The sequence below is a fragment of the Cygnus olor genome, chromosome 12, assembly GCF_009769625.2.
Source record: "Cygnus olor isolate bCygOlo1 chromosome 12, bCygOlo1.pri.v2, whole genome shotgun sequence".
NCBI lineage: Eukaryota > Metazoa > Chordata > Aves > Anseriformes > Anatidae > Cygnus > Cygnus olor.
Genome location: NC_049180.1, coordinates 21,495,379 through 21,521,366, shown reverse-complemented (window position 1 = coordinate 21,521,366; position 25,988 = coordinate 21,495,379). Strand labels below are relative to the sequence as shown.

The window sequence follows — 25,988 nt, the reverse complement described above, 5'->3', positions numbered from 1 at the left end:
TTTACCTGGTTCTTGGTAATAGAAAAGGGTCATCTTTCTTGATTATTGATGTTGCATTTAATCAGTACAGTTTACTACAGTCTACAGTCATGTTGATACATGAACAAATGTACTTTTTTTTTTTTTTAGAGCAGGCTGGAAACATGATTGTAAGTATTTATGCTGGTTTTGCTTTTGGTTAAAGCAACAACAGGTCTACCTTTACAGATACTGTACATCCTCTCTACTCCTTCTTCCTTTTCCCCAAAGCTGTTGCTTATGATTGGCTGGGCAGATTTAGGTAACACTGAAAATCTTTATGAAAAGTAGTTACAGTGCATGAATTCTTCAGATTTGAAGAGGTCAAATTGATTATTTTTTTTTGTTTGTGTGACAGAATTTGTTCCTGGGGTGAGACTTTGAAGTAAAATTTCAAAGCATTGACTAGAGGTGCCTCTTTGCAGTTTCTTATTGACTTTGTTCAGAGATCAGGAGCTAAAACTGCATGCTGCACTTTGAAAATTTACCCCTAAGTATTGAGTGCTACCTCAGAATAATTTTTTTCCAATAATTTTATAAACCCTTGAGAATAGGGTTTATAATGGAAGTGCTGACATACTTAAATTTAATATTAATCACTGAAAATTAGTAACATCTTTAAACAAAACTTGGGCAAAACTTGCAACTCATGAGTCTCCTCATGCAGTCAATTAATAAGAAGCGTTTCAGAAACGTGTAATATTCAGAACATTGTTAGTGGCCATGTCAATAGAAATATCAGATTTTGTTTTATTCCGTTAGACTTGGTACTAACCTCCTGTACATAGGAGAGTTCTTCTGAACTCCTAGCTATTTCCTGAACTTATGTCTGCATTGTGGAATTGAGGTTGTCAAGCTTAGAAGCTCATGGTGAGGAATGCTTGTATACAACAACAGTGTGACAGATTCTTCAACATAAAATGTCAACAAGATCAGTGCTGTTACAATCTTATTTGCTTGAGCAGAACCTTAGAAAAGAGCATCATCCAGTCTGGAAGTGGTATGGACAATGTCCTGAACAATGATTTTGAGTCCAGGCTTGTTTGCTTTGTTGCTCCTCTTGCTTCTCAGTGGCTCCTTTTTACTCCTCCCTCATATTTCTTTGCAGTAAAGTAACTGCGATGGGTACCTCAGAAATATCTGTGGAAAGAGAAGAGGCAGTGAGGAGAGCTGAGATTTGGGATCCGGACCTTCTTTTCTGAACCCTGCAGAAAAGACTAGATTTTCTTGCATATTGTATTTACTTTGGGTGGTTGTATTTCATTGTGCTAGCTAAGAAGGAGATCTGCTAGATATAATTGTTAGCTATAAATCTGGTTATAGCTTCTTTGCTTTCCCATCACATCTCCTCTACTGTGCTACTTGTACAGGAGCCACTGAACACAGAGTGGTTGTAACACTTATGTTTAAACTTTTGCATAGTGGGTTGATGATCTCAAGTCTTAGTCATTGAAATCAAAATACTGTACATTAAATAGAGGAATTTGAAGGAGTAATGTGGTGAACTTGTGGACTTTTTAGAAGGCAATACAGGAGAAAGCGCACAGACAAATATGAAAAAGGAACAACTAAATATGTGTGTTTTCCTTTAAAAAACAAAAAACAAACCTCTTTCCCAAATACTAACATTTAATATTTTTAGTCACAATGGAACTCAGGAATGTCGAAACCAATTTATACAATTTTCTGTAAAAAAATAAGCAAACAAAAAATGTGCATCTGGACTGACAAACTGTATGCCAAGATTCAGCCAAATGCAATTTGAAATGTCCAAGACATTAAACATGTCCTGAAATGGAGCTTTTAATGAAAGTGCCATCTCAGTCTCAGCTATAGTGAATGCCAGTGTAACACACTGCAAGGAATTTATCATGCAAGATTAGTGTAACCTACTTGCAGTTGAGATCTAGAAGTAAATGTACTGGAAGTCTGCAGAAGTTAATGTTTGGGAAGTGATTTTTCCATCATGTCTCCCATCCTGTCTGCATACTTTGTTTATAGCAATGTATTTCTGATAACTACATAATTTTTATCAAACTTCATAAAAAAAGAAAAGAAAAAAAAAGAAAAAAGTGTGTGCTGCTTGCTTGGTATGCATTGTTTTGTTTCTTTCATTAATTCTTGCTGGAATTCTGGATGCTCAGATGAACAATAGCAGTAGCCTGTAAAGATCAATACCAGATTGCTGATAGTGCCTATCTATTCAAGGAGTAGATTATTTGATAAATGGTTTGGTCTATACATTTTGACATTTGTTAGCTGTATAGCCCAGACCAACTGGTAGAACTGTAATTCTATCATAAAAAGCAGGAACAGCAAATAGAATATTTCCTTTTTGGTACAAAACCTGTATATTGTAGTTTTAAAGCTGCAAGTAATAGATTCCAATGGAGAAAAATAGGAACTTCAAGTTGTTCAATATAGTTTATATATATATATATTTTAAAGTTTTAATTACATCTTATGAATACAATGTACATAATTTGTATTTCATGGCTTTTTAGTTGACAGGATTCAGGTCTCATAAAATTGTAGTTATCCTAGTTATATTCTTTTATCTCAGTCTCTCTATACGGTGGATCAAACAGAATCCTCAGAGGGTTCACTTCCATCTTCCGCCAAAACTTATCCTCTTCCAAAAAAAGAGGTAATGATGGGGAATTTAATGGAAGATATGCTGTAACAAGAATATCCAGAGCAGACTGAAAGGTTAATGAAACTTTAGGCAAGAGTTTTTAACTTTACAAATTGAAATCTGAGCTCATGTAGCCCATAAGTCAAAATTCTGAATTACTTGCAAAGGATACCACACATCTTTTCTCTCAAATGTTTTTTGCTTATAATGTATGCTCAAATTATTCTGAAGTCTCAAAGTCTTGCACTTTGTATGCACTTCAGGAAAAAAAAATAAGAGGGCATTTTGTCATTTGGATAGTAGAAGTAGTCAAAATCTTCTTTCCAGCCTCAGAGGGCCAAATAAATCCCTTTGTGAAAGGCATGTGGCAGTGTGCTCTGTAAACTGAATTCAAAGAAACAGTTGCAGTTACTGTATGTATTTAATGTATTTGTTTTTATTTCAAAGTTATTTATGAGTGGCTTTTATGAGTACATTTGTAAGAAAAACTATAATTTTAAATTTAAAAGAAAATTTGTAAGCAAACTTATAAGTAAAAAGACTTGTCAATTCCTCATTGCTATATTAAGAGGCTAATATATTTTGCACCCTTATAAGCAAACAGGAAAATGACATTGCTCTCCCTGTTTTGTGACTTAGTTGATTGCATGCGGTGAGAAAAAGGACAGCGTTTGCTTAAAGGTTGCTGCCCTCTCAAGGTTTCTTAGGGGTTTGATTAAGACATTACGTGCTGACTGTATGGTGATGGATACATAAACCCTGTTCCTCTACCTCTTGCCATGTGGGACAGGTCCTCCTGTGCCAGGAGTTTCTTAGGCTTTTGTGAATATTGCTGTTTTTTTTTTTTTTTTTTTTTTTTTTTTTTTTTTATTTGGAAGCATTTCTCTCCTCTGTCAACAACAGATGGTTGGTCCCTATATATACGGATCCTCACCACCCTACAGGGCGGGAAAGTGTCCAGTTGTGGCTTCGCAGCTTGAAAGTAATCTGGCATGGGTCTCTGTCTGGATCTTTTTCTAGGTTAAATCTAGGTTCAAATGAGCTGCATTAACAGAAATGGATTTTAAGGAAGCCAGGGAATAAGATTAGAATTTCTGGAACAGCAACAACTTCCCTTTTCCTTCTTTCAGCCCAAGGTGGTGATAACAAGAAACCCAATCTGAGAATAAGAAGTTATGGATTGACAGTTATCCTCCATAAAATGGAGAGAAACATGAAAGGAAAGATGGTCTGAGTTGGAGGAGGTATTTCTGGTTAGCATAGTTAAATACTATCCTGTGCATCTTCTTGTCATATTTCCACTTGCTTTGAACAGTCAGAGGTAGCTTAATGCAGAATGGTGGAAAACGGGTGTCTCAGCAGTGAGCTTACTTGCTCACTGAAGGGTGTGTAATGTATTATTTACTGTTTAAGGAATGGCGTTATGCAACCTGATATCAGAGAACAATCTTTGTTTTGCCTTTTTTTTTCCTGCCAGTATTTAAGTAACTGGGAGTAAATACATACAGGATCCCTGAACTACTGTTCTCAGAATCAACTTTAAATAGCCATTTTCTTGTTTTCCAGTTTATATATGAAACAGGTGCATTAACATATTAATGATCAGATGTTATGTTTAGCTTTGCATTTTAAGAATCATTAGCAATGTAGAAAAGGATGATTTGACAGGCTTAATTCAACACTGGGCAACAAATAAAGCTTATAATGAAATTAACATAAATCATTAGCATTAATCATTCAGTATTACTGATACCCATATAAAGAAATGTATCAAAGCCCTGGAAGTAAAGACGAGAAGAGCAATGTTTCTTGCCAGCTGTCCTGACGAGCTATGAGCACATATGGTAGTGGTACTGGCTTTCCTTTCTAATTTTCCTCCTCTGCTTGAGCTGTCAGAAGCCCCTCTCTCTCCTTTTCTTTCTCCACAGACTGCAGAGATAGCTTCTATGCCATTGTGGTCTTTTGTTTCTTTTTTTCCAAAAAGCCAGCTTCTTAAAATGGGTCGGACTCCATCAGCATCTATGACTGTCACTAGCTGCGTGACCAATACAAGCGAACCAGCTAGATGACAATTAACATGCAGCTTAGATTCAATGTTTTCAGTTTGGTAACCTTCACTACTACTTCTACTTTTGTCTCCAAAAAGTAGTAACAGTTTTGCAGACTGGGAAGCAACATACACTTAAAGTAGCATTTGGGGAGTATGTTCTGGAAAACGTGTGTATATGAAATTTGATATGAAAATAATTGAATAAGTGCAAGTGTGTTTCAGTGTGATTTTCTTTTTTTGAGGTTAAAGTAATTAATAATGCTTGTGCTGCAATCTTTTGAGATCTTGAAGTTGCTTAGTCATCTTTACTAACCCGATGTAAGCTCAGTAAAACGCAAGTACCTAAGGATGGTGACACTAAGTAGCATAATACTACTTTATATATCCATAAAGCTAGAATCTCGGGTGCGTGTTCTAATCGTGGACCCTGCATGCTTTTTCCTTGGTTTTGGCATTTTTTCAGGCATTAGATAAATCTTCATGATCAGCAGTGCTCAGACTCAGTGAAGGGAGAACGTGAGCAGAGTAGATGCACTAGGGAGGTATCACAGAGTTGGAATCTTTGGATGGCAGTAATAAAATTTGCCTCCTTTTTCTGTTTCATATCTTTACTGTGCTCCTTTTAATTTCTTTGTATTGTTTGAGCAATTGAAATTATTCTGTCTCTCATGAGTGTGTCTCAATTTTCCTAGTTAAAAGGAAATATAAAATGGCTTCAAATTAAGGAAACAATGCATATGCAAGAAATTTTTGCATATATATATATATATTTTACAGTTGGTTCTTTGTATTTTCTTTCAAAAGTCTAAAGACGTGAAAAGTAAGGCTTTCCCCTTCTTAATATAAGATCAAAATATAGAGGATATGGTTAGGGCATTGTCAAAGCATTGCACGATAGTACAGTACTCCTGGCTCACCTTAAAGTCTTTTTAAGTGCCTTAGCTGAAAAGATTTGGTATACTTAAATGTGGGTTACTAAATTTAAGTTACTGGACTTCCTGTTGAATAATTATATATGCTTTTTCAAGAATAAGATTTCTGCCTTCTATTGCCATAAAATATTCTTTGTTTTCAAGTTAGTTACATGTGGAAGAGCATAAAGAAAACAGGTGCTTGAAGGAAACATGTATGAACATAGGAAAGAATCCCATGCTTCCTCACTCTTGGGCAATTGTGTTCAGCTCTTAAATTTGCATGGGACCTTAATCTCCAATATAGAAATACATACCATTCCCTTATGCTCAAAGTCAGTGTTGCAAGGGAGCATAATAGCCAGGATTGGTATTCTATACCAAAGCGAATAGATGCCTTAATTTCATGGTTTAAAAAATACTTGAGTTGAACTCAGTATAATTCCTGTATTTTAGTCATTTAGGTGTCATGGCTCAGTAATCATTCATTAACTATAGTGCTTTTCAAATGAAGAACTGAAATGAAAATTTTTCTTAATGATGACAAGTGATGTAATTTAGTTTTATTCGTATATTATAGTGGTGCCCGCTAGCGCCGCTACAGTTGAGGGTCTGCCAGTGGTTCCATTATAAGCCCCCTACTTTCAGAGGGTTTATAACTCAAAAATTGATTTTAGACTTAGAACTGCCACCCAAGGTCTAAGTCCTTCAGGTTGTTTTTGTATACAAATTAGCATTTGGGGGAGGAGAGGAAGAAAGGTTAACAGTTTCTCAGCTGTAGGAACAAGATTGAGGATTTTCTGTTTTAGATTTGTATTTGTGCTTCTATCATACTAAAATACCTACATCCATCTCAACATCAAAGGAAAAAAAAAAGCCTCTATCAAGTAGTTTATGACCAAAGAAAGGCTGCAGATTTTATTAACAACTGTATAAGAATTGAATTGGGCTGAGGCTTGTACAAGCAAGTCTGTGGCTTGGAAAATCCCGTGACATTTGAACAGAGGCTGAGCTCTCCTTGAGACTGAAGTTGTTTAGGAAACTGGTCTTAGGGATGAAGCAAGGTCTTCTCTTCCCCTAAGCCACGCAAGAGAGTCAAAAGAAATGTACCATGTTTTGTGCTATAAAGAAGCTGCAACCAAACTGATGCTAATATTATTAAGGCAGTTTTCAAAAGAGAATAAGGTACTTATCAAGCCTTAAATGGCATCTGTCAAACTGAGAAGAGAATGGTAAATACAGAAGTTGACTATTAAAAGCTCATGGAAGGGAAGGAGAAGGAACTGGGTGCTAGCTGAGACAAAATGAGGATTGTTTGTTACTTCCATCTTCCTGATGAGGGAGACAAATGGGAGCTCCGGGAAGGGAAACATCTGTGGCTCTTGATGCACAGAGGCCGGCTGATGGGAGAAGGGAAAGCCTCTGTTTTGAGTAAAAGTTCTGCAGAAAGGGGGAGCTGCATGTGGAAAGGGAGTCCCAGGCCAGGTGCCAATCAGCTGCTACTGATCTCTTCTAAAGTGTGTTACATATGCACCACCGAGAAGGGAACGCAGCTCCTAGCTCACCATTATTAGCACTGTAGTGTGCTAATGGCATTGTGACTGAATACAATTATGAACCTCTAAAATGTTTTTGTTATTAACAGAAAAGTACCTTATCATATAAAACTGCTTTATAATGAAAAGCACTGTGCTTTTATTTTTATTATCTATCTTGTTACCGCATTTTCAACCACTGTCATTGTTAGGAAAAAAAAAAAAAAAAAAGATCCTTAGTAAAATAGCTATTCCAAAGGCCAAGATCTTTGTGTCTTACCTTTCATTTAGGATGCTTATGCTAAACTCTGGAAGATTCGTAAAGCTATGGAAGCTGTGTAACAGATCTAATTTTTAAGTATGTTCTGCTGAGAACAGTTGTGGATTCTGGAATAAAAGTGGTATTGTCTGAGAGTTAGTATTAGTCTGTAACTAATCAGCTATCCAGAGGAAATACCTGACAATCTTTTTTTTTTTTTTAATCATAAAGATAGTGTTCCCCCACCCCCAGCAGAACAGATGAAATATTTTAATGTTTTGTAAACCAGTCCTGGCATACAGGTAATAGAGCTAGCTGATGTATAGGTATGTGTAGAATTTGTTGTCCCTAGTCTTCTATAACTACAAGTGAAGACCTATCAGCTCAAATCTTTAGCACACATGTAAGCTAAGGCTTGCATCTCTGTACAGTATCTTTTAATACTAGGTGTGTAAATGGGTTCATTGCTGATGGCAGCAAAATAGTTAAAGCTAGGGGGGAAGAGCAAGACAGGATAATACTGCAGAAGTTGCACCATTTTTTAGGGTTTGGATTTCCTCGAAGGAAATACACATTTCCTTATGGACCTGTTTTTTGATGTAGACAAAGTAATTTATGTATAAATGAATTTTGATAATCATATATATTTTCCATTTAGAGACAGTGGAAAAGGTTGTGCTGAGGAAAAACGAGGTATCTTGATTTCTCTGTTCTTATGTCAAGCTGTCTGCAGACGTGCAAGCTGCAAACACTGCTGGCTCTGTAGGTGAAGTGTAGTACTGGTGGTGAGTAGAGATTATGCGTCTGTTCTTGCATATTTATATTTCATCAAATTACTCTTTGTGCTCTTCAACCTCAAAATGATATTAACTTACCCACAATGTGACTTTGGTGCACACCAAATCTAACATGGATATCTGCACAGGAGCACGTTTTGCTGGTTTTCTACAAGAAGTATTAGTGGCTTCTCAGTTTCTTCATTCAGTTTACAGTGGTGGATTTATGTGACATCTCTATGATTTGAAAGCAGTCCATTTGAGTAAGCATTACTGCTTTTAAAATCAGCAAAATAGCTGTTTTAAAACTTCCTTAAAAAGCGCGTTTGCTTTAGTGAGAAGTTAACATGATAGTTTTTATATTAAGCTCTTAATTGTTTCATGTTATGAATAAGGTCCAAAATAGATGTTAGCAAAATAAAAGCATTTTGGGACACAGTAAAAAGACATGTTTTCCTTAAGCATTTAGGAATTGTGAAGAAGAAGTAATAGCACTACGGAGGGGAGAAAGATGTTATTCTTAGCTGACTCATTTTGCAGTTTGAAGTACTTTTAAAACTGTTGACAAAGCAGGCTTTGAAAAAAAATTGTAAGGTGCTTAATGTTGCAGATAGATTTTTATTTATTTTCTATTTTTTATTTTTATTTTTTGCAAATCTAGAACCGGCATAGAGGGTAGGCAAGGCTAAAACTCTCAGTGCCCTGCCTACTGTCTGGTCTCCAAGCAGAGGCATAATATACTGTTATAGTCACCAAGGGCATATATATGCATAACAAGTATTAGGGATGAATCATGATATTGAGAGTTGTGGAAATTGGATATTTAGACTTGGCTTATCATTAAATGGCATAAGTTTTATCACTATGTATGTATTCTACTGGAAATAAACAAAGTATCAGCTCAGTGAGTACAAGTGTGCCTGGACCTTTCCAAATTATCCAACTAGATCAGCATTTTAAGATTCAGTTAATAAAGATGTCCAAATATTCAGATAGCGGCTACCTGCTTCTACACATGGGTAACACCAAAAAACATGTGCTTTTCAGTGGCAAAATCACTGGAGAAGAAAGACTTTTCTTTTATTTTTGCTAAGGTTTAAAACCTCCAGGGCAGTTAGAAAACCATGTTTTTCATTGAACTGTGTCTTTTTGAAATGCACAAGCTTGACATGTCATTGGCATGACGTGTCTCAGTCCGTTACACAGAAATGCCACACTACACTGTGTGACGTGACGGGCTGACAAAAAGGGACATGACGCACCAGCCCAATGGGATGTCAAGCCAGTCCTGTTCACTTAAAAAAAAAAAAAAAAAAAAAAGGGGGCGGGGGGGCAGCAAAGGGAGGCGGGGGAGCGCACTCCATGCTGATATCTAGTACTGTTGGATTTTACACTTTCTAAAAGGTTTTCTTGGTTCAGTCAGGCCTCCCTCAAGTGTTTGATGATAAACCATGCAAATATATGTTTCTTTTGTATGTTTTGTCCTGTGGGACCACGCACTCTTGAGTTCCCCCACAATACTTGGCAAACCTTTGTAAAAATCCTATATACTTGCAGCACTTGTGACATGGCAATCTGAGGTACAGAAGTACATTGTGTGATGTTTGGGATTGCTACACATGCAAACAAGAATTGTTCAAAGATCACTGGTAACTTGACACACTGTAAGTCACAGTTCAAAAATTTATGAAGGTTTTAGAATTTTTTATTTATTTTTTGTTGTGTTAAGCTTCTAGAAGGTAGCATAAAGTCCATCCAAGGCAAGACAAAGGGAAGGACAGGAAAGCTTAGAAGAAATAAAATATCATTAGTAGACAAGTTTTTCTTCTGAAGAAGAATTTCCCTCGGTATTTGTTTCCTTTAAGCAGCAGCAAAAGTATTTCAATAATCTCTAAAGAGTTTAAGAACAATATACTTAATTACTATGAGTAATTTCAGAGCTAATTAATGTGATAAATCTGTATGGTGGAGTATTCTTAGCTACTGATCAGCATAAAATGAAATAGATTAAAGTCAGTGCAGATGTATCTTCTAGTTAATTTTACACTTGGTGCAGAATAGTGAAAATAAGCATACAGACATGTGCACATAGTTTAGAGTTTGAATATTCTGAGTTGCATTGTGCATATATGCTTTTAATGCAGCCATTTACATGGATTGACATGGATTTTTAATAGGTTCCAATAAAAGGTGGTTATGAGTTAAAATAGACAAATTAAATTTAGTATTATTAACACCCTGTCACGATTGTTCATCTATTAAAAATAATAATTCACTCATGGGTACAGAAGTACAATAAACTGCTGCATGCATTTTTGTAAGATTCTTTGCATTTAGTGCATTGTAAAAATTTTATACAGAAATAACATCTAAAATGAAATTTCTTCCTTCTGGGCTGATACTTTTCTTGCTAAACATGTGGAATAAACTTTGACTATGAGGGTATAAATAAACTAAAATACTTATTGATAATGCTGGTGGGATGTGACCTTAAGTATGAGTCTGAACAGTGCCCCTAGCTCCTGGTGGTAAATAGTGTCTTCCTACTTTCTCTCATAAGTATATTTGAAGTGGATGAAAGAAGTTGGGGCTCTCTCAGTTCTCCTTTGTAGAAACATTTCCACTTTGAAAATAGATTTTCCTGGACAATGATTGGTTTCTCTTTATGTACAGTCTTTCCATTGACTTAGGTGTACTTTGGATTGTGTCCAAAAAATATATTTTTCAAGCTGGACAGATTCTGAGAATTCCTTTTCAGGGAAGTCTGGTTCTAATTTATAGAAGCAAAGTTGCTGAGAATCTTTTCCTCCTCTCACAATGTTCATAACCAGCTGCAAAGACATGGATACAGCATGTGAACGATTGTTCAGTGCATTTAAAATCTCTCACTCTGAGCTTCCCCTCCAGCTCCTTCCCTGGGAGCTGTTTTCCAGTGTTTACTGCGCCCCAGGGTGAGGCAGCTAGATCGTATCCCATGGATAGGTATTGCCTTAGGTATTGCAACGAGGGCTCAAGCTGCCACCTGCAGGAAAGGTGCATCCGTTTGGCATGCTCATGGAAATGGCTGCAAGGAGAATCATAAACCGTAAGCTCAGAGAAGGGTGTTTGAACACCAAAAGCTTTCCTTTTTTTCCTGGGGGAAAACAGATGCAAACCTGAAGAGAAATGGTAGAGGCAAACCATGGGGGGTATTGTGAGAGGTGCCATTGCTAAGGCAGAGCAACAGGATGTTTGGCATCTGGATTGTATATCTTCACTGCTGAGTCAGTCTGTGCATGTGCACCAGACTAAAAGTAACTATTCTGTAAAACTCTACTGGAGGCATATTTGGTATGCAAATACCACACAAAAGGTATATATACCACAGACAAAGGGTATTTGTAGGAAGGCATTCTCAGCATCACAGTGACTTTGTGTCATACTGTTTTTTTTCATTGTATGTTGTAACTGTTTGTTCTTTTGGGTTCTTGGTTGGATTCTGCTAATTTAGTAAATTAAGGCACTTATGATTTAGAAGAATGAATTCTGAAATTCAAGTCTTCTGTTTGAAGTTTTTTTTTTTTTTTTCCCATGATCTCTTACCAGTTCTGCTAATGAATTATGCCTTCTCTTTAGCTCTCTGGAGATGGTTTTGGACTGGAGTTTCAGGTTCATCTTTGAATATGAATTCATTAATACTGGTGTCTTCATGTTAGTGTCTAAGCCTATTTTAATAGAAATGCAATCAGTACTGTCAATGGAATGAATGTGGTGATGTGGCTCAACCTATAGCACGTATCGTATTCCTGGTCAACTGATTAGCTCTTAGGCTTCATTTGCTAGTACTTTGTTGCATTTGTGGAGAAACCTAGTGAACATGGAGAGATCTAAGTTTTGGTATTTCAATCTTAAACTGAACCTGATTCAACTGGTTGGCCTTAGGCTAGTGGCCAGCATTTTGGGAGGATATCATCTTTATACAAAATCATGTAGAAATTTTGAAATGTGGAACTGTAATATATATTAACTAATATATGATTTCTGCACAGAAGCATGTAAGTAGGTAGTGAGGAAATATGAATCAGAGGGTAAAGTAAAAAAGGACTGGATAAGCAGCACTACCTAAACTGTTCAATTGGCATCTTCACTGTGAGGTGGTTTAGGTTTTATAGCTGGACTTTCTGTAGCTATACTGCCATAGCACCACCAAGCAAAGGTCAGCAGCTTGGTTAGATTCTCTTTCTGCAGATACTTCTGCTTCAACATGGCCATTAAGACTTGTCTACACAGTCTGCTATTGTTGGGACCTCCAGAGCAGTGGGTTTCAAAGTTGAGATGAATGCATCAGTCCAAATCTCTATTTTTTTAAAAAAACTTTATACATGCAGCTTAGTGTCTGTGTAGTAGTGCACCTATGTTAAACGTTCAGTTGAAATGTGAGAAAGCAAAAAGTCACACACTTGCTCCAAATGGAGGTTGTTACTCTGACGTCATAGTATTCCTGAAGCTGGACTTTTAAGCATATGACCATTTTTCTCCAGAGCCAGCTCTGCCGTTCTCCACTCCCCAGCATAGCTCAGCCTCTGAGCATGCATAATGAAGCTATTAGTATTTTATGAATTGAACTCTTTTTCTCCTGGGGAAGGGAGGGCTTCGTGACTGTGTTAAGCAAAGCAGAATTCATATGAATCATATGGCTGAATCACAGTACATCTACTTATGCCCTTGAACTTTATGATCTGCTGCAAAAGAAACGAACATTTGTAAAGGTATGGAAAGGTTATGATCTGGGATCAGCGCTCAATATGTCAAACGTTAATTAAAGCTGAAGAAATGTAAGTTTGTTGTGGAAACAGAGAAACACAGAGCGGAGTGTGCTGTAAGCCAAGTCCCTGAGATATTCAGGAATCCTGCTTTGAGAATCTTATCATCAACTCCTGACACACATTTGCTAAGAGCTCTTGGTGATTATTCTTCCTACATTTAGAAAATATAATCTGTTTGGAAAAATACAGACTCCCTTTTCCTTTAAATTGAATGTCGTTACATATTCCTGAATTGTAAGAAGGATCTGAAGCTATGAAGCCTAATGATACTCCTTTGGATTTTTAGCTGTAATGAATGACACTTCTTTCTTGGCTAATGACCTGGGTCAGTGTTACAGCTGACTTTGTGACTGCTAAATCAGTTAAAAATAGGTAGATTAACTTGATAGGTTGTTGGTGATTTTTTTTTTTTAAAGCCGTGGTCCTGTTACTGCAGAATAAAAATCTACCACAGCTGTTTTGGCAGAGGCTGGGCTATTTTGAAGACTTTGATTTTAACCATATCCTTTTTGTTATCATATTTGGGAGCATAAGTTATGCTAGCTTTTTTGGAATATGACTTTTGGAAATACAATTTTTAACAATGTGTGTTCCTGGAACTGGAAGGTGGTTTATTTATTTTTTTCTTTAGAGCCTTTAGCTTCCTTAGGTTTTATTTACACAATATTATGCATGTCTCTGCTCCTGTAATTTGCAGAGTCAAGTGGTAACAAATGCTCTCTGTGCTGGACACAGAAGCTTAGAGTTTGCATCCTTATCCACATAACACATGAACTTGAGTGGCTGCAGATTCTACTTTGAGTATATGCAAGCATAAGAACTTTAAAAGAGCATGGATGTTTTCTTAAATCTGTAGAGAAAGAATGTGCTTTTGGACTGCACAGAAGCCCAATGGAAAATTTCACCAGTAGTGCAATGAGAAGGTTGCATTTGAGGAAACCTCTGAGTCTGGGATAGTAGTGCTTTCCCAGGCATGCTGCAGAACATGATACACTGTGATGACAGCATTCAATTGCGTTTGCTCAGGGAGCACACTGATAGACAGATGGGCTTTGATAACAGAAGTGACAAATGTCGTAAATTACTCTGAAAGAAAAGTGCTATCATTGCTGCTACTTGGTTACATATGTTTTCAAGCACAACTGTCTTAAGTGTTGCTGATCAGTTACATTGCACTGATTATTCAGTTGCATCTTGGGGTATTCACAGAAGGGGTTAAATTCTGCAAGAATTTTGTTGCTCTGTGAATTCACTACCGATTCACAGTCAAGAGGATGCAGTTAAGGCAAGATTGTTAAAGCTATCCTGATCAGTGAACAGATAACTATGCTTTGAAAGAATACAGGTTTTCATGTTTTTCTTTTAGTTCTCCACTGGAGCAGATTGCTGTAGGTGTTAACTGTTTTCAAAAAGCATTTCTGAGCTAAAGGTATGCCTGGACCCTTTCAGAACGTTCTTACCTGCTGTGAACTCTTTCTAGTTCACAAAGTTCATCACTAAAAACGTGCTCCCTGAGAGCAGCATACAGTATGCTAATAGAATTTTGCTCCTGAATTGTATTAGCTCTGTGTAAAGGAGGGAATTCCTTTGTTAGAATTAGACAGGGTGTCGTTCACAAGAAAACAACAACAAATAAACACTGTTATATCATCTTCTCCAGTTTCATAACCTCAAACATCAACAATTAAAATTTCTCTTGGACTCATAAACCACCTTACAAACTGTTGCCACCTTTAATTAAGCAGTGAAAAAAACAATGGAATTGTCTTAAAATCAAAATTTTCTTCCATGAAAGACCAGAGGCTGAAAGTTACACTCACTGCATGGACAAACTTGCTTGGGACTTCTATTGGCTCTCATCCCTGAATGTAGACTTGGGGTTGTGGAGCAACTGCGTACTTGCATACTCTGGTTTGTAGCTTGAAATACCTGGATGTTTGTTCTCACCTGAGCTTGTGAACTTGTGGTTGATGTGATAAAGTTTCCTGCTCATGGTTGCATTAATTTTTCCAAAAAAAAAGACTATTTTCTACATCTGCATAGGAAGGAATGATCTGTTTTTGAAGTCTGTTTGATAATAACTATAGAGAAGTGCCTAACTAAAACAAGTGATGCTTGCAAAAGATTGTGTGTCCAGGTAGTTGATCTGTGACAAGTGAAAACTTGTAGTGTAATTTATTTTCAGTTGCCTGAAGCATACACAGATAAAAAGACAGAATGAAATACTTTGTGTGATGTTTTTTTTCTTTTCCTGTTTCTTTTCTTCAGTGAGCAGTGTCTAAAGGGTGTATTCCCTCTTGAATGCATACAACTCCCAGAGGAGCTAATGTTGGATATTTTAATTTGAATAGGCTGTTAAACTTATGAATACATAGTAATTGTTAGTGTGAGACATAGAGAAGGAATGCTATGTAGCCCATGTGCATTAAAATTCTTATTCAAACAGAAGTCCATGATTTTGATCTGTCATAATTAATATAACATATTGTGAAAAAGCATGTGAGTACTTTTGATATACATTTATTTTGGAATTAAACTTTTTTTTTTTTTTTTTTTTTAAGAATATTGAAGCTAAAATGTAGTTCACTAGCTACTATTAGCCTTTGAGACATCACCAAATATAATGCAATATTCTTAGGGCATGAATTATTTTAGGAACAAATGATTTTAAGAAATCCAGGGTCTTTCTAGAGGTATTTATGAAGGGCAAAAGATAACTGAGAAATGGATCACTGAAAATGCACAGAAAAATGTATTTATATGCTATCCTTCTATCCTTACGGGCATCTTCTTTCTTATAAAAAAAGATGAAATGATAAGAGTACTTTTTTTTTCTTAGGCTCTGCATGATATCCTGTGGAACAATTAACGGTGCTAATGTGTAGGGAATATCCAAGTTGCCTGGTCTGGTTTGATTGTGACATAGGTAGTGGTGTAGTATGTTTAAAATACTTGCAAGGAAAATATATTAAATGCCAACTGTTTGGTTTTTCAGTTTAGGCGTAGTGTGACTGCTGCTTTTTCATAGTGAAAGGCAGTATTGGCCTTAAGGTAACAATAACCTGCTTTTGATGCACGTTAATTGTAGCCTCTGCTAAGGTGCTGTCTGCATGGGTGGTTCTGAGCTTTTCTGTCCAATGTAAAACTTCTTTTCTTGTTGTGCAAGTGTGGAAGGCAAAAAGCTCAGGTGATGACATTACTGTCACCTGCTTAAAACAGTATGAAGTTCTTCAAGAATCGGCATAATCTCCAGGGTTCACTGTTTTCCATGAAAGCTTTTATTTCAGTCAAAATACTTCACGTTCTTCTCTACACAGACATTTCAAAAAACTTAAAAACATGCCGTTTTACAGGGAAACCTTTCCTTTCTTTACAAATATACCTTATTTTAAGTAGGTTGTACTGTTGTGGAATCAAATCGTACCTGTTATTAGGCACACATGGTTCACAAGAGAGCTAAATAAACTCAGATGCTTCTAATAAAATACGTAATAGAAATTGTTTTAGACTGGTGAACAAGTCCTTCTTTTCACCTTCTTTATTTTTAATCAGCTGTTTTATCTAACATCTTCCTCAACAACAGACCCTTTAATTCTGCCAAAATTAAAATCAAAACAAAGTATCCTCTCCTTTTTTTTTTTTTTTAATTTATTTATATGTATGATTTGCCCTCTCAGAGCAAGGAGAAACAATCTTGCCCATCTGCTTGTAAAAGCATGATGAATCTTTTGAATATGCGAATGTAGGATCTGTTGTTCAAGATGTCATGTTTTTCCTTCTGTTGTTAGCTAGAAGACAACATGGAATACCCTGATTTACCTGTGTAATCCCAGTGTGTCTCAGGTGCCAGGACTTGCTGTTGAGATCAGCATGTCTCCTGTCAGAAATGGTTGGAGTGAGACAGGGACGGCATGACCACTGGGCGCAAAAAGCTACAGAGGTCAGGTTTCAAGGACAGCCGGCATGGCAGTGATGTGGCAGTGACAAGTTGTCAAGTGTGCAAATATAAAAAGCAGGGTTGGGAGTGAGGGAGAAGGAAAAAGTCTTGTCATTTCTGATGAAATATTCAGTGTAGCAGGTAGCAATGGACTGAATGGATTACACTCATGAGTTTGTTTGGTGATGTTTTTTTTTTTAAGAATAGTAGATGGTTGATTGCTCACAGCTGAGAACTGTTCAGTGGTTGCAAATATTTTGTTTACTAGCCTGATGATGCTCCTAGAGATGTCCGTCATCAATTGCCTACTTTAAATTTTCAATAAATTAAACCTTGCTCTCTTGGCTATAATAATAGTAACATCAGACTTAGGTAAGGCACCTTTTAGAGTCATGAACTGCTGCTAAGTCATTCCTATAGATCCTTGAGTTGCTGTGGAGTGATTCATCTTAGAGAAATTTGGAAGGAAAACTATCATAATGATGCCAGTTCTGAATGATCATAAATAATCATAATTAACAACTCTGCTGTGTAATTTTGTTGGTTTGTTTTCAGACACTTTTCATTTTATTTTGAATTATTTCATATTGTATTGAATTGAAACACTTCTGTTTGTAGTTCTGTGCATTCCATAGTATATGAGATGATAGCATACTTTATTTGTCCCTGAAACAGACCGCTCTAATATGTTGACTTTTATCTCCTGGCATGTTTGCAGAATTCTCGATACCAATTTTCTTAATGGTAAGAGCTTTCTACTACATGCACATTATTCCTGGGATTAGTAATACTTTCACCAGCCTGCATATGTGTACATCCACACTAATTCTGTATGTATATGCATGCGGAATATTCTGCATAAACATGTGTATTATTTAAGTGTTAATTTAAGCTTGATTAGTGTAATCTCATTAAGAATAAATACCACAAGAGGTGTATCATCATCCCCACTGAAGTCCATGAATAGTTTGCTGTAATGTGAAGAAAAATCATGTACTTGTCTGGTGAAAGAATGCCTGCATATTCTGCTATGTAGAATTTAGCAATCTAGCAATCACAGTTCTTTTTTGTCAACGTGCACACTTATTCCTAAATTAGTAAACATGATCAGATGCTTTATTATGGATATCTATGGAAAAATGATTTAAATGTATTCAGTATTAGATTTCTTCAGGGTGTACTTTTAACTCCCATCAGTTACTTTTTAAGTTTAACTCTTCATTTTTTTTTACATGAGGGAGCAGCTGTATATTGATAACTAGTGACACTGAAGGGAGAAATATAAAGTTCTCTTTACTATCCTACTCAATTCTTTCTTTCTAAAAACAATTTAATTATTTTTTAATTCATCTGCAGCTGCTCAGGTTATATTTGCGGTAGTGGGGGGATAGAAGGAATAAAACCAGCCCAACTCTGTAGTCAATAAATCAGTATTTAAAAATGGATGAATATTACTTTTTAGCCTTACAAAAATAGGCTTTGTTGCTTGAGAATGTAGATGGAAAAAGAAAATTTCCTGAGGCAAAATGGTCTTGGAATGAAAAGAGAAAATAAGCTTAAATGAAAACAAAGCTATGAAGATGCTTAATGATTCAATGCAGTATTGTCTCATTTATAGAGCATTATAGCTAGAGAGTAACCTTTAGAAGTGTAAACATAAAAACAGAAGAAAAAAGACAGAATATATAGGGAGAGTGAACGAGGCTAGCTTGCATGGGAAGCCTGTCAGCTGGGATATTCCCCACCTCAGGTCTCCTAAGCATCGGGACCTCTGCTGCAGTAGTGCTGGAGCCACACCTCGAGCCAAGTCACCGTCTCTCTCTCTCTTGCTGTGGAGTTTTGGCAGTGGGTTTTCAGAGTTACAAGCTGGCTTTCACGCTGCTGTGTGCTCTCGCTCCCTGCTGATGCACACTGCAGGTGATAGCACAAGGATATCAAAGACTTTTCCTGCAGTCTACCTCTCCAGAACTCCATGTCTTCCAAGTGAAAAGACAAAAATAGTGGAATGGATGTTTATGAGGGGGACTAAAGCAAAAGACCCCCCCAAAAAACATGTTGAAACCCAGCCGAGAAATTGTTCAATATTAATAATCTGGCAATGTGATGTGCTCTTTTTCTCAGAATGAGACTTCGAATTTGAAGTGCCTGTAAAAGAGAATTTGGACTTTCATTTTGAAAATGTAAGTTTCTAACCTTTTCCTAGTAAAAGTTTCCTTGGAAATGTAAATTTAGACTTCCCATGAATCCTTTTTCACAGATTATTTAGGTGTCCTGTAGCAATGTATACGTTTGTGTGTAGTCCTTGAAAACTGCGAGAACTATCCATCGGTTATGACTTACAAATACACTAGTTAACCATTTTATTTTTGCTGTAAGAACAGCTGGAATTGATTTGTTTAAAATTTAACATTCAGAACTGTTCTACGCTCTCGTTATGGGATGTGGCGTTGGTGTCGTCTCAGGTTTTTATCTTAGTTAATGTACCAATTTTGTTGGCTTGGTTCTTGCTACTAGAATAACCAAATTTTCAGACACTTGTTCCTGATGGTTTTTGATGTTGCCTGCCTTCACCTCTTGAAGGCTACACTCACAAACTTCTTTTTCTGTGAGCAAGTGGTAAAGCGCCAGTCAGTATTGTTTTTAGGGTCATTTTGCAATTCAGTTTTCTGAAGGATGGCTGACAAGTGGTATTTTCATTCATACAGGAATGAAAGATTGCTGCAGCAATCTTATGTGTAATCTTGCCTTTAATTGAAGCAAAAATACAGGGAGAGACAGGAAACTACATCTGTAACCTAACCACTTCTCTATATTTCAAATCATGAATGTTTTGTACACTTGTGAGGTATACCTAGTGACAATTTACAAATTCTACCTGGCATCTGTGCATATTACACAGTGACCCTTCTGACCTTTGGGTTAAGAAGGCACATCAGTGACTGGTTTGCATAACCTCTGTAATTTCCTTATTTTAAGGCTCTGATCTAGTCAGGAATTTAAGCACATGCCTACCTTTGGCTGTTTTGCTTAACATCAATGAAGGCTTTTTTTTTTTTTTTTTTTTTTTTAATATGGCTAAGAACAAAATCAGATACCTCTTTGAAAATCCACATACAAGTCTGCAGGGAATTTGGCAAAACCATATTTTCACCATATCCTATGTTGTTGTTCAGTGAAATGTTGCTTGAATAGTGTCTTACAGGAAAAAACACATTCTAGGTAATGCGTGTTCTGGCTTGCCAAACTGCTTTAAAAATACGTCTCTTTTATTGTCTGCACTATAACATATTCAGTAGTGTGTATTACTAATAGAATAAATGAAAAATGTATTTCTTTAACACTGTCATCTCTCTCTCTCTGACATGCATCTTGAGATGATTTGCAAATGCTCAGTTGTATAAGTGGCTTATAGAGGGAAATCAGTTAGCCTCTAATGTTATGCTGATGCATGGCCAGTTGCTTGAACCCATTAATGAACTAATCTCTGATACTCTAGTAAATGGTATTCTTGCTCCTGTATGCTGCACACTACATTTCAGGTAAAATCAACGTTAAAAAAAAAAAAGAATTTAAATGGATTATGGCACTTATCCTGCCTTTTTCTCATATGTTCTTTGAGAGAAATTAAAATTATGAAAGTTTGCTATCCAGAACAAAACCCTTCTGTGTCTTTTTTTCATGCAAAACAAGGTTATTAAAACCTGTGATTTGCTTTTAGCTGGCCACTGAAGCTAAATAGCATCTTCTATATAGAGAGCAATATCTAAAAACAATATACCAGAACACTTGTATTAAGCACAAGGTAATTTTTCTTTTTTTCCCTTTCTATCATCCCTGATTATGAAAATACTTTTGTGTAAGTACAGATTTTCTCTCCCTTATAATCAGCTACCTCCTGCCCGATTCCTTAATTAATGACATAATTCAGTGTTCTGGACATCACAATCTCTTCCAGGGTAGTGAAATATGATCAGAGCTGCCTGGAATGTGTGTAACAACCCCCCCCAGGTGAAGGTCGTGCCTCTGTTGTGTTTTTTTTTTTTTTAAAATCCATAGGAAAAAAAAATATGCCCTCCATCTAGATGATTTTCACTGTAGATTAAAGAAAGAACAACTGAAAACCCCTAGGGAGAAGGAGGAAGTATAAACCTTTCTAGAAAGAGAAAACATCCTGGTAACCCTCCGTCTTAAGCTGCCTCAGAAGTCTGTACCTCACACACTGGCTGCTAGGGCTTCCCACCAAAGAGTGCAGTAGAGAGGCAGAGAATCAGATAAACCTGTGCCACCCCGTGTCTGTTTTATTAGGAATCTGAGTCAGGCCAGGACTGAGAAGTTTGTATGTTACAGTTTGCAGCAGTAAACCATTTATCAGCAGTTTTATCTGTTCTTTACTTTTGAGGTTTTTGGCTCAGTTATTTGAATGTCAAGGGCTGAAGACAGGGAGTAGTTGGTGCTTTATTCCACAGATCTTGAAAACCAACAACTAGAAGCCCAGGGGGGAGGAAAAACAGCAGGGAGGGGGAAAAAAAAAAAAAAAAGCCCCAAATCATCCAGCATTTTTGTGGAGCTTATCTAAGTTTTGTATGCTTTCCAGAGTGTGTTTCTTCCTAGGCTGCAGAGATGTTTCCAGCAGAGGTCCACAAACATTTAAGAAGCTCCCCGACAAAATTCTCAGATCTCTTGCTCTCCTACTTGCAGTCAATTGCATAGCGTTGTTCCCATGCTCTTATCCAGTATGTAAATGAATACACTTTCTCATTGAAAAGCAACTGTTTCTACAATTCATACCAGTGCTCCTGAGATTTTGCATTAGGAAAAATATTATAAAAGTTTTAAGCAAGCCTGATAAATTCCTTAGAAAATAGCTAACACTCATCAAAGTGCTCTGCATTTTTTTCCTTTCTCAGATTTACTGTGTTGTCTTTTCTATCTGAATATCATGTTTTAACATAACTGAGGAGTACAGAGAAATTTCTTTAAAGAGAACAAAAAGCTTACAAAATTTCACTTTACTTTATTGAAATATTAGAAACTGCATTTTTCCATGACTGTGGTGGGGTCGGGATTATGTTTTCGAGAGGGAGAGAAAGAAAAAAGTTCTCTTAGGGCAAATGGATTCTCTCCCTGGTGGAAAATGATTTCCAAGATCAGCAGTATTTTACAAGGTTCCTGGATTTATTTATTTTTTGGTCTGCTTCAAGTCTCTAAACAAGTTTAGTTAAGCACTGATGGTGTCAACATGTAATTTGGATATAGTTATAATTTTTGATTCTCATTTCTTTTGGTTTCCTTGATGAGAAGTAGCTAGGGAATGCTTCTTATAAAATTGTATACCGAAAGTAGTACAGGCGTGATGGAAATATTAATGAACATGATTGTTTTGACACATAAGAATTAGAGCATGTTTAAATATTATACATACTGTATGAACTGCTGGCACAAAATTAGAAACTTGATATTTTTATTATTATTTTTTTTTCTAGCAAACGTAGTTCACCTTTAATTCTTCTCAGACATATCAAGTTAGTTGACTTAGGTCAGCTTCAGAGGCCCTTAACGTCTCTTCATTTCAGGTTAAGGCTGCCACAAAGGCTACGAATAAGGGTGCCTTGAACTCCAAAGCTTTGTGATCTCTGAATTAAAAAAAAAAAAAAAGTTAATCCACCCTAATTTGCACTACATGCCATGTGCACATTGGTAAAATGAAACTTATAGTTGCTTTTGGGCAATGTTCAAATTTTACATTTGGTGTATTAATAAACTACTTTTTGCTCTTTTGACCTTTTTTTTTTTTAATGCAAATAACAGTAGAAATACAATTTATTTATCTGATGTCTAAAATAAAAGGCAAAATTTACAGGGTTATAAAATGTTGGGTTAGAAAAGATTTAAAGAGCCTTGAGCCAGGGCTATTTTCAGATGTTTGTATGAGAATGTGTGGGATTTGTAGGATGTTTTATACTAAGAGCTTTTTAAAGTACTTGTTTAGTAATACTGTCTGCTTTGTTTTCACCATGTCTTAGAAACTGTCCTTGTTCTAAACAGCTAGATATGATCCCAAGACAGTAATGGCCAAACGTGTCCTTCTAGAAAGTAAAATATTCGGCTATGATTGGAACACTCAGTGGGCTAAAGAGTATATATTTTTGCATTTGGGCTTCAAGATGGAATTCTGTTTCTTAGCTTTGTTAACAGAGAGTTTGTTTTTTCTTTTTTTTTTTTTTTGTAAGAATAGAGTATGCTTAGGTATGGAAATACATGCAGGTAATTCTATTTTTAGTAGGCAAATAAATATTGCTTAAAGGATAACTTTGTTTAAATGACTGAAATTAAGACTAGTGAACACTTGAACACTAGTGACCTGCTTTTAAAATTATTGTTGCTTCTTTATAATACAATATAATTCACACTCCTAGAGTCCTTCAATTTTGAAAATTGAAAAATCAAATACTGTCAGTCAGCTCACCCTTCCATCCACAGGCAACTCAAAGCAAAAATGCTCAGTATAATGACCAGTTCATGGCATCTCACTATACAGACCAGTTCTTGGATCAGACTGAAGTATATAAATTGGTGGTTCAGATAGACCATTATACCACAGCAGAGTTAATAAAGATATAACATCATAGTAGAAGATAGGCAAATAAATTAAGATAAAAATTCAAAATATTTTTTCTTAAAACTATTATTTTTATGGATTTGTGACTTTTATGTAAGTAAATAAAAAGTGTTCATTGAGGATATATTCGAAAGTCCATTGATTTCAAGCAATAGAGTGGCTTTGTATCCATGCCAGAGAACAGATAACCTTATTCTAGTGATCTAGTGATGCATACAAGCTGTAGATGTGAACTCTGGCCAAAGTAGAACAGGCTCTATCAGGACTGCATAGAGTTTTTGCATTGTCTTGGGACTTGGCTCTTGGCCTACTGTTTCCAAAGCTCACGTATCCAATGTTCTGCCCAAGAAATTTGAGAATTTGCACAGGTGATGGCTAAGATGCTTTCTAATATCTTGCTTTTGATTACCCAGGTGATTACTCAACCTTTAATAAGACATATTCAGCAGTCTTGAGGAACTCTTTGGAACCTTTCAAGGAGCCTACAATTCAGCTCTCTTTGGCAGTGTTTCACTTGAAGTAATATGGGAAGAAAAATCTTTGTAATACAAGACTTGGTTGCTGAAATTTCCTTACACAGTGTTGTACAGTGACAAGGTGATGTGTCCAGGCCCAGAATATCTACATGGAATAATTTGGTATGTAGTTTAGCATTAATCTTTTAATCCTCCATTTTCCTCTCTAAACTACGTGCTTTGTCAGGTGAAGTTTATTGATAAGAAATTCCATCAGAGGGCTGATTTATGTGCTTAATTTGTTTTTTAGAATTAGATCTATGTTCCAACTGTGTAGCAGATACCTGTTGCAGATACACGCACATCCCAGATTTCTGGTTCTCACCACTAGCTCCAGAGAGAGGTTGGTTGTTGAGCTCCATGGCTTTAGCTTACAGGAGGAAAGGTTGGGGAAGATGAGGGGATCTTGGCCTTTACCAATACCTGTACTTTACAGGTACTTGTCTGCACTCAGAACTTTAAGTACTTTGAATTCTCAGAGGTAATTGTGGATGTAGTTACTGTGCAGGGAGAAATATTCTTACAGATCTCTTAGGTTTCTGCTATTTATTGGAGGTGGAGGATACCTTCTCTGGCTTTGTGTTCACACTGCTTTGACAAGCTAGATTGAGCACAGGAAGAATGAGTGAGTGTATCTAAATCAGCTGCAGTACCTGGAAGAGCTCTGCTGCAGGAGTGTACCTTGCTTCCTGCAGGAGGTGTTATCCATAGGTATGAATCACCTGCTGCCTTGCCTTTTGAGAATTTGTTTGTTCTGTCAGTGGAGTTAAGGTTTAGGTCAGGACAGAGCCAATGGCTTCGCGAGTCTGTTTATATCCCTGAAGACACACACACACATTATGGCTGTGCCTCAGAGCAACAAATCTTAACAAATCAATGGATCCACTCCTTGATGCCACCCGCTGAGGGAGCCACCTGTCGCAGGACCGCGGATTCAGATGCGGCCAGCAGAGAGGTCTGCTCAGAGCTTGCAAATTTGCTGTTGAATTTCTGAAACCTGCTGGCCTGGTGTGTTTTCCCCAGTGTTGAGCAAGCACTAATGTGATTAGTATCTGGCATTTCTTTGTCTATTTGACATCACCATAGTATTTCTAAAAGAGTAGGTTTTGCCCATTGGAAAAAAAAAAAAAAAGAAAAAAAAATAATTTTTTTTAAACCAGAAATGTACAGTCTGTTTTATGTGGAAATGTTAATTATTCCTTTTGATATATTTCTCTCTGTGGCATATGGGTGTGATACACTGTAGTTTATGGTGGTTTATTTTGCTACTTACATCCAAGATAACCATAGGCGTAAGAGTAAGCTGTTATGGCTTTTACTTACTTTCTTTTTATTAAATAAGTTAGCTGCTTGTTTTCAGATTGGTTTTAGCTATTTACGTTTTTTTCCTAAAATGATATTTTGATGCTGTCTGATCCCTCTGCTGTTGCTCCTGATGGTTTGGTATTTATTGGGATGTAGGAATCATGGTGAGGATATTGAACTGCGTTGGTCTTTTTTTTCTTTCTTTCACATGGTCATTTAGATTTAGCCATCTGCTTGTCTAATAGTGGGAATGCTAAAGAAAGACATTTTCTTTTCAGCTCACATATGAATTGTACTTTCAGATAGAGGTTATTCACTTGCAAATATGAAGATTGAGCTATGATTCTATAGCATTATGTATAAAATCATGAAAAATAAATTATATTCCTCCAAAATATTTTCTTTGATGTTAGTCTATTGTCACTGCTCCATTACTGATTGAAACTGCGGCATAAAGTGCATCTTTTTTACAATCACTGCTGCAAGTGAGCAAGAAAAAGGACTATCTTTATTCTACTAATTTTCTCACAGTTAATATCAGAAAAACCCTTCGATAAATGCCCTTCATCCAAGGATCTCAAATACTTTGCAAGACGGTTTTGTAGCATTGTTGCTATGTTGTT

The 25,988-nt window shown here is 36.4% G+C and overlaps 1 long non-coding RNA gene across 1 annotated transcript in view; it reads left to right on the top strand.

The window, feature by feature from the left end:
* Window positions 1-25,732, top strand: part of LOC121076897 — a 104,482-nt gene extending 78,750 nt beyond the window's left edge. The window contains exons 3-4 of the long non-coding RNA XR_005823782.1: window positions 19,048-19,106; window positions 23,959-25,732. This is a non-coding gene — a long non-coding RNA (uncharacterized LOC121076897). The remainder of the gene's footprint in view (window positions 1-19,047; window positions 19,107-23,958) is intronic.
* Window positions 25,733-25,988: the final 256 nt, after the last annotated feature.